The sequence below is a fragment of the Choloepus didactylus genome, chromosome 1 (genome assembly GCF_015220235.1).
Source record: "Choloepus didactylus isolate mChoDid1 chromosome 1, mChoDid1.pri, whole genome shotgun sequence".
In the NCBI taxonomy this organism is placed as follows: Eukaryota; Metazoa; Chordata; class Mammalia; order Pilosa; family Megalonychidae; genus Choloepus; species Choloepus didactylus.
In genome coordinates, this window is record NC_051307.1 from 235,309,546 (window position 1) to 235,323,485 (window position 13,940).

Consider the following 13,940-nt stretch of genomic DNA (forward strand, 5'->3'; position numbering starts at 1 on the left):
ATGTTCAGAAGCAATAATGTTTTTAATTTTTCTTCCAATCCATCTTGTGCCCATGGTATGAAGTATTATTATACCAGAAAGAGAAAGATTTCTTTGGTTTCCTTATGTTCTCTTTTTCTGTTAACAGCTTTATTGAGTTATATTTCAAATATGTTATAATTCACTAATTTAAATTGTCCAATTTAATGGTTTTTAGTATATTCACAGAGATATGCAACCATCACCATTATCTAATTTGTAACATTTTCATTACCCCCAAACAAACCTGTGTACCCACTAGTAGTCACTCCCCATTTCCCACTCCCCACATGGCCTGGGAACTACCAATCTACTTTTTGTTGCTATAGATTTCCCTATTTGGGTTTTTTCATATTAATGGAATCATACAATATGTCCTCTTTTGTAATGGGCTTCTTACACTTATCCTAATGTTTTCAAGGTTCATCCATTAGATGTTGGCTTTTTTCATTTATTGCCATTTTTTCCCATCTCTCTGCAGCATTGGCATATACAAGCATAGTCATCCTGTTTGTCAATAATCCTGAAAACCTCTTGGTGCCCTCCATTGTTAATGTTTTTCTGAGAACATAGTACAGTTTCAGAGCTGTTCTACCATATCAAAGTCGCTTTCATATTAAGCAGCACCCTTTTCACCTCTTATTTTTATGATACTTTATACTCTGACATATGATAGTTTTCTTCAGCTGATATTCTGAATGCGTACACTTACTGTCAATGTTCAGTTCTCCAAAGCATATTCTAGCATGTGTCATGACCAACAAAGCAGTCAGTGGTACATGTCTGCTCTCTGTTCAACAAAAATCCTTTCAACACACTGTGAATACCTTCATTTTTTATTCTTTGCAATGTTTTCCGATGGATAATTATTGCTTGGTCATCATTATCACTGTGAAAATCCCACAACTTGAGTTCTTCTTTCTTTAAATCATATATATTCTTCACCATGTTCCCCAGTGGTTGACTTACACATTGGCCTTGATCAAGCTTTTGCAATGACTCTGTTTTCTGTGCTATTGATCATGAGACTTTCTTCTTCTTCTGTTATGGACTGATGTACATTTAATTATTTCTGACGTTTTCATAGTCTAAAACCAGAAGTTGCAAAGCATCAAAGAAAAGTAGAGGTGCTTATGACTGACAGATCCTGATACACAACAGACACTTCGCTTCAGTACAAGTTGGGTTTTGCCACAAATGATTTTGATGCTAAATTTAAGGGGAAATAATCTTTCAGTTTAAAAAATTTTTCAGGTTTCAGGACTTAGTGTTAGGGATGTCAGGCCTGTATTTCCTGAGTTAAATGCTCCTTGTTTTGTTTTTGGAGTCCTTTACATACATTGTTATCATAGCACTAGGCACGTTGACTTGAAATAACTTGTTTCCATATCTCTCATCTCTCTTTGCAGTAGGCTGTGAGGTACCGTGTCTTAATTGTTTATTTTTGTCTCAGTTTCTAATACTTAGGAGGCCTTCAGTAAATTTTTAATAAATGAATAAATACATACCTCAGGTGACTTAGATGCCTGGGACGGCGTGGTTGATATGGGCTAGGATAGATGGGGAAAGCTGAGCATCAGGAGCAGGTTGTGTGTGTACACTAGGGTTTCTCAGCAGCCGCACTAGTGACATTTTGGGCCAGGCAAGTCTTTGTTGTGGAGGGCTGTCCTGTGCACTGTAGGATGTTTAGCAGGATCCCTGGTGTGCCGGTTTGAATGTATTGTGTCCCCCAAATGCCATTATCTTTGTAGTCTTGTTGGGGCAGATGTTTGGTGCTGCTTAGATTTGCTTGGAATGTGCCCCACCCAGCTGTGGGTACTGATTCTGATGGGATGTTCCCATGGAGGCGTGGCCCCGCCCATTCGAGGTGGGCCTTGATCAGTGGAGCTATATAAATGAGCTGACTCAGAGAGAGGAAACGGAGTGCAGCTGGGAGTGATGTTTTGAAGAGGAGCAAGCTTGCTGGAGAGGAACGTCCTGGGAGAAAGCCGTTTTGAGGCCAGAGTTTTGGAGCAGTCGCCAGCTGCCTTCCTAGCTAGCAGAGGTTTAGCGGACGCCATTGGCCATCCTCCGGTGAAGGTACCCGATTGCTGATGTGTTACGTTGGATGCTTTGTGGCCTTAAGACGGTAACTGTGTAGCGAAATAAACCCCCGTTTTATAAAAGCCTATCCATCTCTGGTGTTTTGCATTCTGCAGCATTAGCAAACTAAGACACCTGGCATCTACCCACTGGATGCCAGTAGCACCTGCTCTCCCTGATGCTATAAACAAAAACATCATCCAAACGTTGCCAAGTGTTCCCTGTGGGCAAGAATTCCCCCCCCCGTAGAGAACTGCTGGCATATACAATTTTGGACTTCGACTTGAGATTCCCCCCTCCACACGCACACACATTTAAATATTACTCTGTCATTTATTTCCTAGAGAAGTCAACCTACATTTATAAAATGGTGTTAATAATAGTACATACTCTGAGATGATTGGGAAGATTACATGATAGTATGTAAAATTCCTGGCAAATAATGAGAACTCAATAAGAGAGAACTTTGTAACCATATCAGTAGTACTTGTAAATCACCACTTTTCAGGAGTAGAGTGGGTTGATGTGGAGCTATATCTATTAAACAATAACTTTATCATCATCTATGTCTATACCATCACTTTATATCTCTGTCATCAATATAGCCATGTCTATATATCATCATCTATATCCATCACTTTATACCTGAATCTATATCATGTATATCTATGTCTATGTATCATCATCTATATCCATCTATCTACATCCTCTATATCTGTATCTTATCTATCTGCATCCCCATCATCTGTCTTTGTCTCTATGTACATCATCTATGTCTATCTCTGTGCCTGTGTCTGTGCCTGTATCTATCTATATCGCTACTTCATCCATCATTGTGATATGGGAGTCTGCCAATGTAGTAGGAACAGCATGCAGTGCACCCTGACCAGATCACAGGGACCTTTGCCTGCCTAGAGGTGTGAGAGGGAGGGCAGTTCCAGTTAAAGGAGCAGACTCTAGCAAAAGTGTCTGGACTTGATCTGATAAGAGTTGGGGCCATACTTAAGGTTCCTGATGTGAGGGTAATAGTATCTCAGGAGACTTTGGAGTAGGAGAAAGTTTGGGTTATGGAGGTGAATTGGGTTGTGGTGATAACATGAGGAAGATCTGAACTAGAATGGGGCAGTTGCAGTGGTGGATCCAAGAAATATTTGAAGGAATTGATGGCAGAATGTCGTTAGTGGCAGGAGTGGGTGCGTGATCTCATTGAAAGTACGTAGCCTTTTGGATCAGAGGGATCAGAGTTGAATTCTTGGTTCTGTCAAATACTAGTTGTGAGGCCTTGGGCAAGCAACTCAGCGACACTGAGTGTCAGTTGGTCCCTAAAATGGTGATGATAATCCCTACCTTGAAGGACTGTTGTGAGGGTTTGAGACATTGTGTAAAGTTCAGTGGGAAATATCAGGTATTCAATATCAGGTAGCTGTAATTCATCAGGGGTGAAGAAGGCGGGGCAATCAGAGCTGAGTGGTCTTGGGGTGTGGAGAAATAGTACAAATGGTGAGTAGAAGCAAACTGATTTTGTGTGGGTGGACTGTTTCAGTGAGCAGTCTAATTTAAATCTGATGGTAGGGATATGTAAATTTTCTAAAATGAGGGAGATTTCCAGCAAACCAGCCTTACATTTTATAGCACCACTGGGCATCCGTGTGCCCCAGACCAGGGCATTTATAGTTTTTATGAGCCTAGATAGATTTGGAACACTTTTGCTTGCACTTGAATATGAAATCCACCCCTCCAAGAAGTGCTGTGAAATACGACTGAAGAAATCCCTGATATTGTTTATACTGCGGTGTGGATGTGGAACATGACGAATGAGAGTAATAGCTGGTAACCAATATTAGATCATGATGACAAGGAAATTCGTTGTTGGGAACTTTCCTATAAAGAACGGATAGTACTATCAATCCATTCTCACAGTCAGAAAGTTACTTTTTGAGAAATTATCCTTTCCACATCTACTTTGCCTTTTCACGGTGCTGTGGTTTGATTTAATGCCTCTCTCTTGACGCCTGCTTTTGTACAAAATGCCATTCACTTTTCTAATGCCACGCTACTCTCTGATGATCATTAATTCAGAGTGCTGGGGCTCATTCCTGTTTTTATTAGGCATTGCAATAAATTTATATTTGTGTATTTTTTGGCGATGTGTTTAACTATATCAAATTGGTATGAACTTCACAGTGGCTTTTGGCTTTCGGCCCTGGATTGTGTGTGTGTGTGTGTGTGTGTGTGTGTGTGTGTGTGTGTGTGTGTAACAGCTTCAAAATCTACTCCATCCGTCTCCGACTTCCCCCTCACATATATTTGCAGGGCTTTCAGTGGGGTTGGGATAAATATTATCTAGTGGATAGGAATAGTTTTTGCCTTCCTAACATCCCTTCTCTTGGCTTCTCATATCATGGCTTGCTTTTCTGTTGGGGACTCACTGCTCTCTACTCTTCCATGTGGTCCTGGCTGTACTATTGAATTTGGTCCTCTCTGAGAGAGGCAAAGCATTCATTTTGGCCAGAATATTCCATCCCCTGGTCACAGAGATTGGTTTATAGGTTGGCATTTTCATTCATTCATTCAGTTATATTTATTGAGCATTGACTATGTGCTAAGCTCTGGTTTTTATTGCAATGGATACAACATAGCACTGAAATAAAGGAGACAACGCAAAAAGGGAAATAGAAAAAAAAAATTGAAATAAGAGATGGACAGAAAGAAAAAGAGCCCTACCAACATAAGATTCTGGATCTAGCCATTCCTGAAGTATTTTGGCCTTTTATGTTATTTGAATCAATAAATTCAGTGTTTTTGTTTAACTCCTGTTGAGTATTATTCAAGTAAGGTCCTTTATCATCTAAAGAGCCTGGAGTAATAAACATTGTTTTTTTGGTAGCCATTAGTAATATCCAATTTTTGTTACTGATTCTATTAGTTATGTCTAATAAAATCCAGCATTTATAGTTTTCAAAGCACTGGCATTTTACACGATCTAATTTGAGTCTCATAATAATACAGCAAGGTAGACGGACAATAAATAATATCTGGCTTAGTGATGAGGAAATAAACCTGGTGCATTATGCCAAATGATTTGTTCATGGTTACAAAGGTAATAATTGGCAAGGTCAGAATTTAAAAGGTCTGTTTGACTATAAAACCTATACTTTCCCCATTATCCCATGATAATTTAGCAGTTATTGTGTAGCTCTAAAATATGCCTTTAAATTATTTATCACTCCTCCTTTCAAGAGGTGGAGCCTAATTCATCTTCCTGGAGTGTGGGATAGATTTAGTGACTTGCTTCTAACAGCAGATGGAAAGCAGAATGAGAAGTACCACTCTGAAGTCTAGGTCATGGAAGGCAGTGCAACTTCCTTGCTCTCTCTTGGATCATTCACTTTGGGAAGCCAGCTGCCACATCATAAAGATACTCAGGTAGCCCCATAGGGAGGTCTACATGGAGAGGAACTGAGGTCTCCAGCCAACAGCTAGCAAGGAACCGAGGCCTTCTCTCAACAGCCATGAGTAATCTACATTGGACACTGATCCTTCAGTCCTGGTTGAACCTTCAGATGTCTGCAGCCCCTGCCGAGTTATGAATTGTAACCTTATCAGAATTGCTGAGCCAGAACCACCAGCTCCTCCATACCTGGATTCCAGACCCTCAGAAACTGTGAAATAATGAGTGTTTCTTTTAAGCTGTTGTGTTTTTGGGTAATTCATTATGCAGCAATAGATAACAAATACAGTTACCTTCTCAGATTTCTCCTCAACCCTGATATCTTCACTGACAATATTGGTTTCAAGAACCTTTACTACATTATTAAAAGGCTGTACCTCTTCCCATTGGTGACCAATTAGTGTGATTTCTCATGAAAGACAATGTCAAAGGTTCAAATATATATTTTTTCACTGAAGGTTCCATTTCAGGATTGGTCTTTGCTTCTCTAAAGAGGAATGATAGAATTGAAAACCAGTATAACTGACCTAACAGTTTACCTGTTGTGAATAGAAACTCCAAGGAAGGGGGCAAATAGACAAGTCTTAGGCCTGGGAATCTGCTTTATGGGTAAGTTTATTAGATTTATTATTGTAATCTTATGTTATTAGATTAGAAGGAAAATGAGATCTCAACTTCAGCAAACATGTAACAAAATTTTCATCAGTCAACTTGATGCATTGTAAATAATATGAAGAAATGGGAATCAATTCAAATATTTAACATAGAGAAGTGCTATTATGGTATATCAAATAATATATTGATGGGATATTACACACATATTAGAAATTTAATATGAAAGACATGTAGCAACCTGGGGAAATGTGTGACAATCATGTCAAATGAATAACCTGACAAAAAACTGAAATTGTAGTAGGATTATATATATGCAAATATTATAAACAAATATGCATAGGGACAGAAAAGTAAAGTTAAAAGAGGTGATTTATTGACTGTAGTGACCTTGCTCAAGATAGTAGAGTGAGACACTTCAGGTCTCCATCCCCCCACAGAAGCTGTGAACAACCGGTAATAGCTGGCAGAATTATCTTTATCAAAGCTCCAGAAAACAGTTAAAGGACTGCAGTTACAGGAAGAGTGCTGAATCAAGAAAAAGGCTAATTAAAAGCAACTTCTCTGATGGAAAAAAAAAAAAAAAGTAATGGGATCTCATTTCTCCCTGCTGGCCCTTCCCCACTCCTCATCTAGCTAAGAGCAGAGCAGAGCAGGTCTGCACGACCATTGTGGATCCCTGGGACCCGTTCTGGAAGGAGCAGAGTTACTCTCGGGCACATACTGGGGGACTGTATGTCTGTCCAGTCTGTCTGGTGGTGGCCTGAGGGACTCACCATCCCAGAACTTGCTCTGCATGTAGAAGGTGCACTGAGCTCTCCTTCTGATTGCTGTGGGAGAGAGTAAAGTTGAGCTGCCTGAGTATAGGACATACTGTGCAGTTCACGGGACCATGAGGAAACTGTTCCCTACAGAAGAGAGGACAGAAATGGGGAATTCCTAGGGTCACACAAGCATCCCAAAGACAAACTGCATGCACAGAAAGAACCAGCAAAGCCCCTACACTTTGGCCTAGAGCTATTCTCAAACTCACTGTCTGGATAAGCCCTGAAGGAGAACACTCACACAGGTTAATCTGCAAAGACTGGGAAATGTGTTTTCTTTTTACCCTTCTTTTATCTATTAATTTTTTTGTTTGCTCTGGCATTCATGGAAAGCTCTATCTTAACACTAGTTGGATACAAGCTTAAGAAAAAGACACCTCAGAGTCTAAATTCCAGTGATAACACATTAAAATATCAAAATGTCCAGGTATCAACAAAAGATTACAAAACATTCAAAGAAATAGGAAGCAATGGCCCCTGCCAAGGAGAAGACTAAAGCATTAGAAACTATCAGTGAGGAGGATCATACTGGGGACATTCCAGATGAAGACTTTTTTTGAAATGATCCTAAATATGCTCAGAGAGCGAAAGGAAATTATGGACAAAGAACCAAAGGAAATCAGGAAAACAAAAGATGAAGACAAAGAGAATATCAGTGGAGAGATGGAAATTACATAAAAGAACCAAACAGTGCTGAAGACCAAGGTAACAAAAATTTAAAATTCCCTAGAGGTGTTCAAGAACAGATTGTAGCCAGCAGAAGAAAGAATCAGTGACCTCAAAGATAAGACAATTGAAGTCATTCAGTCTGAGTAGCAGGAAGAAGAAAGAATGATGGAAAGTGAGCAGAGCCTGAGGAAGCTGTGGGACATATATACATTGAGGGAACCACAGAAAGAGAAGAGAAAGGAAAGAGCAGAGAAAATATTCAAAGAAATAATAGCAGAAAACTTCCCAAATTTAATGAAATACACAGACATGAATACACACATCAAGATGCTCAACTAACTCCAAACAGGATAAACCCAAATAGACCCCTCAGTGAGTGACATATTGTAATCTAATTGTTGAATGTCAAAATAAAGAGAACATTCTGAAAGCATCAGAAAGAAGCAACGTGTTACATACAAGGGAGTCTCAAAAAGATTAAGTGCTGATTTGTCATTGGAAACTGTGGAGACAAGAACGTATGTAAATTTGTTATATTTGCTAAAGTTGAGATCTCATTTTCCTTCTCCTAATCTTTAAATATGGGATGACATATTTAAAGTGCTGAAAGCAAAAAATTGCCAACCAAGAATTCTCTATCTGGCAAACTGTCTTTTAGAAAAGAGAGAGTGATTAAGATATTCTCTAAACAAAAGCTGAGTGACTTTGTCACCACTAGACTGGCCCTATAAGAAATGCTAAAGGGAGTTCTGCAGGTTGAAATGAAAGAATACTAGACAGTTGACCGAAGTCACATGAAGAAATAAAGATCTCTAGTAAAGATAATGTAATGGGTAAATATAAATATCAATATTATTGTATTTTTGGATTGTAACATTGCTTTATATTTCCTGCAGGATGTAAAAGACAAATGCACAAATATAGTGACAAATAAATCAGTGGTTTTAGACTCATACAGTATAAACATGTAATTTGTGACAACTTCTTAAAGCTGGGGAGGATGGAGAGGTAAAGGATCATGGAGTGCATCTACTATTGAAATTAAGTTGATATGAAAGCAAGTGAGATTGTTAGAGATTTAGGATGTTAAATTTAAGCCCCATGGTGAGCACAAAGAACACATGAAAGAATATGCAAACTTATGGAGACAGAAAGTAGAGTACAGGTTACCAGGGGAGAGGGGCAGGGACAGTGGAGAATTAATGTAAAATGAGTATACAGTTTCTGTTTGGGGAGAGGGGCAACTTCTAGATGGTGGAGAGGGTACTGCAACATTGCAAATGTGATTATTTCTGCTGAATGGTATGCTCAAGAAGGGTTAAGATGGGAAGATTTATGTTGTCTAAATGTTTCCACAATAAAAAAAAAAAAAAAGAGAAACTAAAGAGATGACAATTACATGCAATACATAATACTGGATGGGATTGAAGAATGGAGGAGAAAAGTCACAAAAGGACATTATTAGAACATAAACAATCAGAATATTTAATGTGAGTTTTATATTAGTGTTAAATTTCTTGAACTTGATAACTCCAGTTAAGGTGATTACATTAGGTGAATATCTTTTTTTTTTTTTTTTTTTTAATCTTCATTTTATTGAGATATATTCACATACCACGCAGTCATACAAAACAAATCGTACTTCCGATTGTTTACAGTACCATTACATAGTGGTACATTCATCACCCAAATCAATCCCTGACACCTTCGTTAGCACACACACAAAAATAACAAGAATAATAATTAGAGTGAAAAAGAGCAATTGAAGTAAAAAAGAACACTGGGTACCTTTGTCTGTTTGTTTCCTTCCCCTATTTTTCTACTCATCCATCCATAAACTAGACAAAGTGGAGTGTGGTCCTTATGGCTTTCCCAATCCCATTGTCACCCCTCATAAGCTACATTTTTATACAACTGTCTTCGAGATTCATGGGTTCTGGGTTGTAGTTTGATAGTTTCAGGTATCCACCACCAGCTACCCCAATTCTTTAGAACCTAAAAAGGGTTGTCTAAAGTGTGCGTAAGAGTGCCCACCAGAGTGACCTCTCGGCTCCTTTTGGATTCTCTCTGCCACTGAAGCTTATTTCATTTCCTTTCACATCCCCCTTTTGGTCAAGAAGATGTTCTCCGTCCCACGATGCCAGGTCTACATTCCTCCCCGGGAGTCGTATTCCATGTTGCCAGGGAGATTCACTCCCCTGGGTGTCTGATCCGACGTAGGGGGGAGGGCAGTGATTTCACCTTTCAAGTTGGCTTAGCTAGAGAGACAGGGCCACATCTGAGCAACAAAGAGGCATTCGGGAGGAGGCTCTTAGGCACAACCACAGGGAGGCCTAGCCTCTCCTTTGCAGCAACTGTCTTCCCAAGGGTAAAACCTGTGGTAGAGGGCTCAACCCATCAAACCACCAGTCCCCTATGTCTGTGGTCATGTTAGCAACCATGGAGGTGGGGTAGGCGAATACCCCTGCATTCTCCACAGGCTCCTCAAGGGGGCACTACATCTTTTTTTTTCCTTGTTTTTCTTTTCTTTTTTTTTTTTTTTTAACTTTCCCTTCTTTTTTAAATCAACTGTATGAAAAAAAAAGTTAAAAAGAAAACAAACATACAATAAAAGAACATTTCAAAGAGACCATAACAAGGGAGTAAGAAAAAGACAACTAACCTAAGATAACTGCTTAACTTCCAACATGTTCCTACTTTACCCCAAGAAAGTTACCTAATATATCAACATTTCTGTGAACTTGCTCCTACTATATCCATCAGAAATTAACAGACCATAGTCATTCCTGGGCATCCCCAGAACGTTAAATAGCTTATCTGTTCTTCTTGGATTATTGTTCCCCCTTCCTTAATTGCTCTCTATTGCTAGTTCCCCTACATTCTACATTATAAACCATTTGTTTTACATTTTTCAAAGTTCACATTAGTGGTAGCATATAATATTTCTCCTTTTGTGCCTGGCTTATTTTGCTCAGCATTATGTCTTCAAGGTTCATCCATGTTGTCATATGTTTCACGAGATCGTTCCTTCTTACTGCCGCATAGTATTCCATCGTGTGTATATACCACATTTTATTTATCCACTCATCTGTTGAAGGACATTTGGGTTGTTTCCATCTCTTAGCAATTGTGAATAATGCTGCTATGAACATTGGCGTGCAGATATCTGTTCGTGTCACTGCTTTCCGATCTTCCGGGTATATACCGAGAAGTGCAATCGCTGGATCGAATGGTAACTCTATATCTAGTTTTCTAAGGAACTGCCAGACTGACTTCCAGAGTGGCTGAACCATTATACAGTCCCACCAACAATGAATAAGAGTTCCAATTTCTCCACATCCCCTCCAGCATTTGTAGTTTCCTGTTTGTTTAATGGCAGCCATTCTAACCGGTGTTAGATGGTATCTCATTGTGGTCTTAATTTGCATCTCTCTAATAGCTAGTGAAGCTGAACATTTTTTCATGTGTTTCTTGGCCATTTGTATTTCCTCTTCAGAGAACTGTCTTTTCATATCTTTTGCCCATTTTATAATTGGGCTGACTGTACTATTGTCATTGAGTTGTAGGATTTCTTTATATATGCAAGATATCAGTCTTTTGTCAGATACATGGTTTCCAAAAATTTTTTCCCATTGAGTTGGTTGCCTCTTTACCTTTTTGAGAAATTCATTTGAGGTGCAGAAACTTCTAAGCTTGAGGAGTTCCCATTTATCTATTTTCTCTTTTGTTGCTTGTGCTTTGGGTGTAAAGTCTAGGAAGTGGCCGCCTAATACAAGGTCTTGAAGATGTTTTCCTACATTGTCTTCTAGGAGTTTTATGGTACTTTCTTTTATATTGAGATCTTTGGTCCATTTTGAGTTAATTTTTGTGTAGGGGGTGAGGTAGGGGTCCTCTTTCATTCTTTTGGATATGGATATCCAACTCTCCCAGCCCCATTTGTTGAAAAGACCATTATGACTCAGTTCAGTGACTTTGGGGGCCTTATCAAAGATCAGTCGGCCATAGATCTGAGGGTCTATCTCCGAATTCTCAATTCGATTCCATTGATCTATATGTCTATCTTTGTGCCAGTACCATGCTGTTTTGGCAACTGTGGCTTTATAATAAGCTTCAAAGTCAGGGAGTGTAAGTCCTCCCACTTCGTTTTTCTTTTTTAGAGTGTCTTTAGCAATTCGAGGCATCTTCCCTTTCCAAATAAATTTGATAACTAGCTTTTCCAAGTCTGCAAAGTAGGTTGTTGGAATTTTGATTGGGATTGCATTGAATCTGTAGATGAGTTTGGGTAGAATTGACATCTTAATGACATTTAGTCTTCCTATCCATGAACATGGAATATTTTTCCATCTTTTAAGGTCCCCTTCTATTTCTTTTAGTAGAGTTATGTAGTTTTCTTTGTATAGGTCTTTTACATCTTTGGTTAAGTTTATTCCTAGGTACTTGATTTTTTTAGTTGCTATTGAAAATGGTATCTTTTTCTTGAGTGTCTCTTCAGTTTGTTCATTTCTAGCATATAGAAACATTACTGACTTGTATGCATTAACCTTGTATCCCGCTACTTTGCTAAATTTGTTTATTAGCTCTAGTAGCTGTATCGTCGATTTCTCAGGGTTTTCTAGATATAAGATCATATCATCTGCAAACAATGACAGTTTTACTTCTTCTTTTCCAATTTGGATGCCTTTTATTTCTTTGTCTTGCCGGATTGCCCTGGCTAGCACTTCCAGCACAATGTTGAATAACAGTGGTGACAGCGGGCATCCTTGTCTTGTTCCTGATCTTAGAGGGAAGGCTTTCAGTCTCTCCCCATTGAGTACTATGCTGGCTGTGGGTTTTTCATATATGCTCTTTATCATGTTGAGGAAGTTTCCTTCAATTCCTACCTTTTGAATTGTTTTTATCAAAAAGGGATGTTGGATTTTGTCAAATGCTTTTTCAGCATCTATTGAGATGATCAATTGATTTTTCCCTTTTGACTTGTTAATGTGTTGTAATACATTGATTGATTTTCTTATGTTGAACCATCCTTGCATGCCTGGAATAAACCCCACTTGGTCATGGTGTATGATTTTTTTAATGTGTCTTTGGATTCGATTTGCAAGTATTTTGTTGAGGATTTTTGCATCTATATTCATTAGGGAGATTGGCCAGTAGTTTTCCTTTTTTGTAGCATCTTTGCCTGGTTTTGGTATTAGATTGATGTTAGCTTCATAAAATGAGTTAGGTAGTGTTCCATTTTCTTCAATGTTTTGAAAGAGTTTGAGTAAGATTGGTGTCAGTTCTTTCTGGAAAGTTTGGTAGAATTCCCCTGTGAAGCCATCTGGCCCTGGGCATTTATTTGTGGGAAGATTTTTGATGACTGATTGGATCTCTTTGCTTGTGATGGGTTGGTTGAGGTCTTCTATTTCTTCTCTGGTCAGTCTAGGTTGTTCATATGTTTCCAGGAAATTGTCCATTTCCTCTACATTATCCAGTTTGTTGCCATACAGTTGTTCATGGTATCCTCTTATAATTTTTTTAATTTCTTCAGGATCTGCAGTTATGTCACCTTTTTCATTCATTATTTTGTTTATATGGATCTTCTCTCTTTTTGATTTTGTCAGACTAGCTAGGGGCTTGTCAATCTTGTTGATCTTCTCAAAGAACCAACTTTTGGTGATATTTATCCTCTCTATTGTTTTTTTGTTCTCTATGTCATTTATTTCTGCTTTAATCCTTGTTATTTCTTTTCTTGTATTTGGTTTAGGATTGGTTTGCTGTTCATTTTCTAGCTTCTTCAGTTGATCCATTAGTTCTTTGATTTTGGCTCTTTCTTCCTTTTTAATATATGCGTTTAGTGCTATAAATTTCCCCCTTAGCACTGCTTTTGCTGCATCCCATAGGTTTTGGTATGTTGTGTTCTCATTTTCATTCGTCTCTATATATTTAGCAATTTCTCTTGCTATTTCTTCTTTAACCCACTGATTGTTTAGGAGTGTGTTGTTTAACCTCCAGGTATTTGTGAATTTTCTAAGTCTCTGATGGTTATTGACTTCTAATTGTATTCCATTGTGGTCAGAGAATGTGCTTTGAATAATTTCAATCTTTTTAAATTTATTGAGGCTTGTTTTATGTCCCAACATATGATCTATTCTGGAGAAAGTTCCATGAGCAATAGGAAAGTATGTGTATCCTGGTGATTTGGGATGTAATGTCCTGTATATGTCTGTTAAATCTAATTCATTTATCAGATTGTTTAGGTTTTCAATTTCCTTATTGGTCTTCTGTCTGGTTGATCTATCTATAGG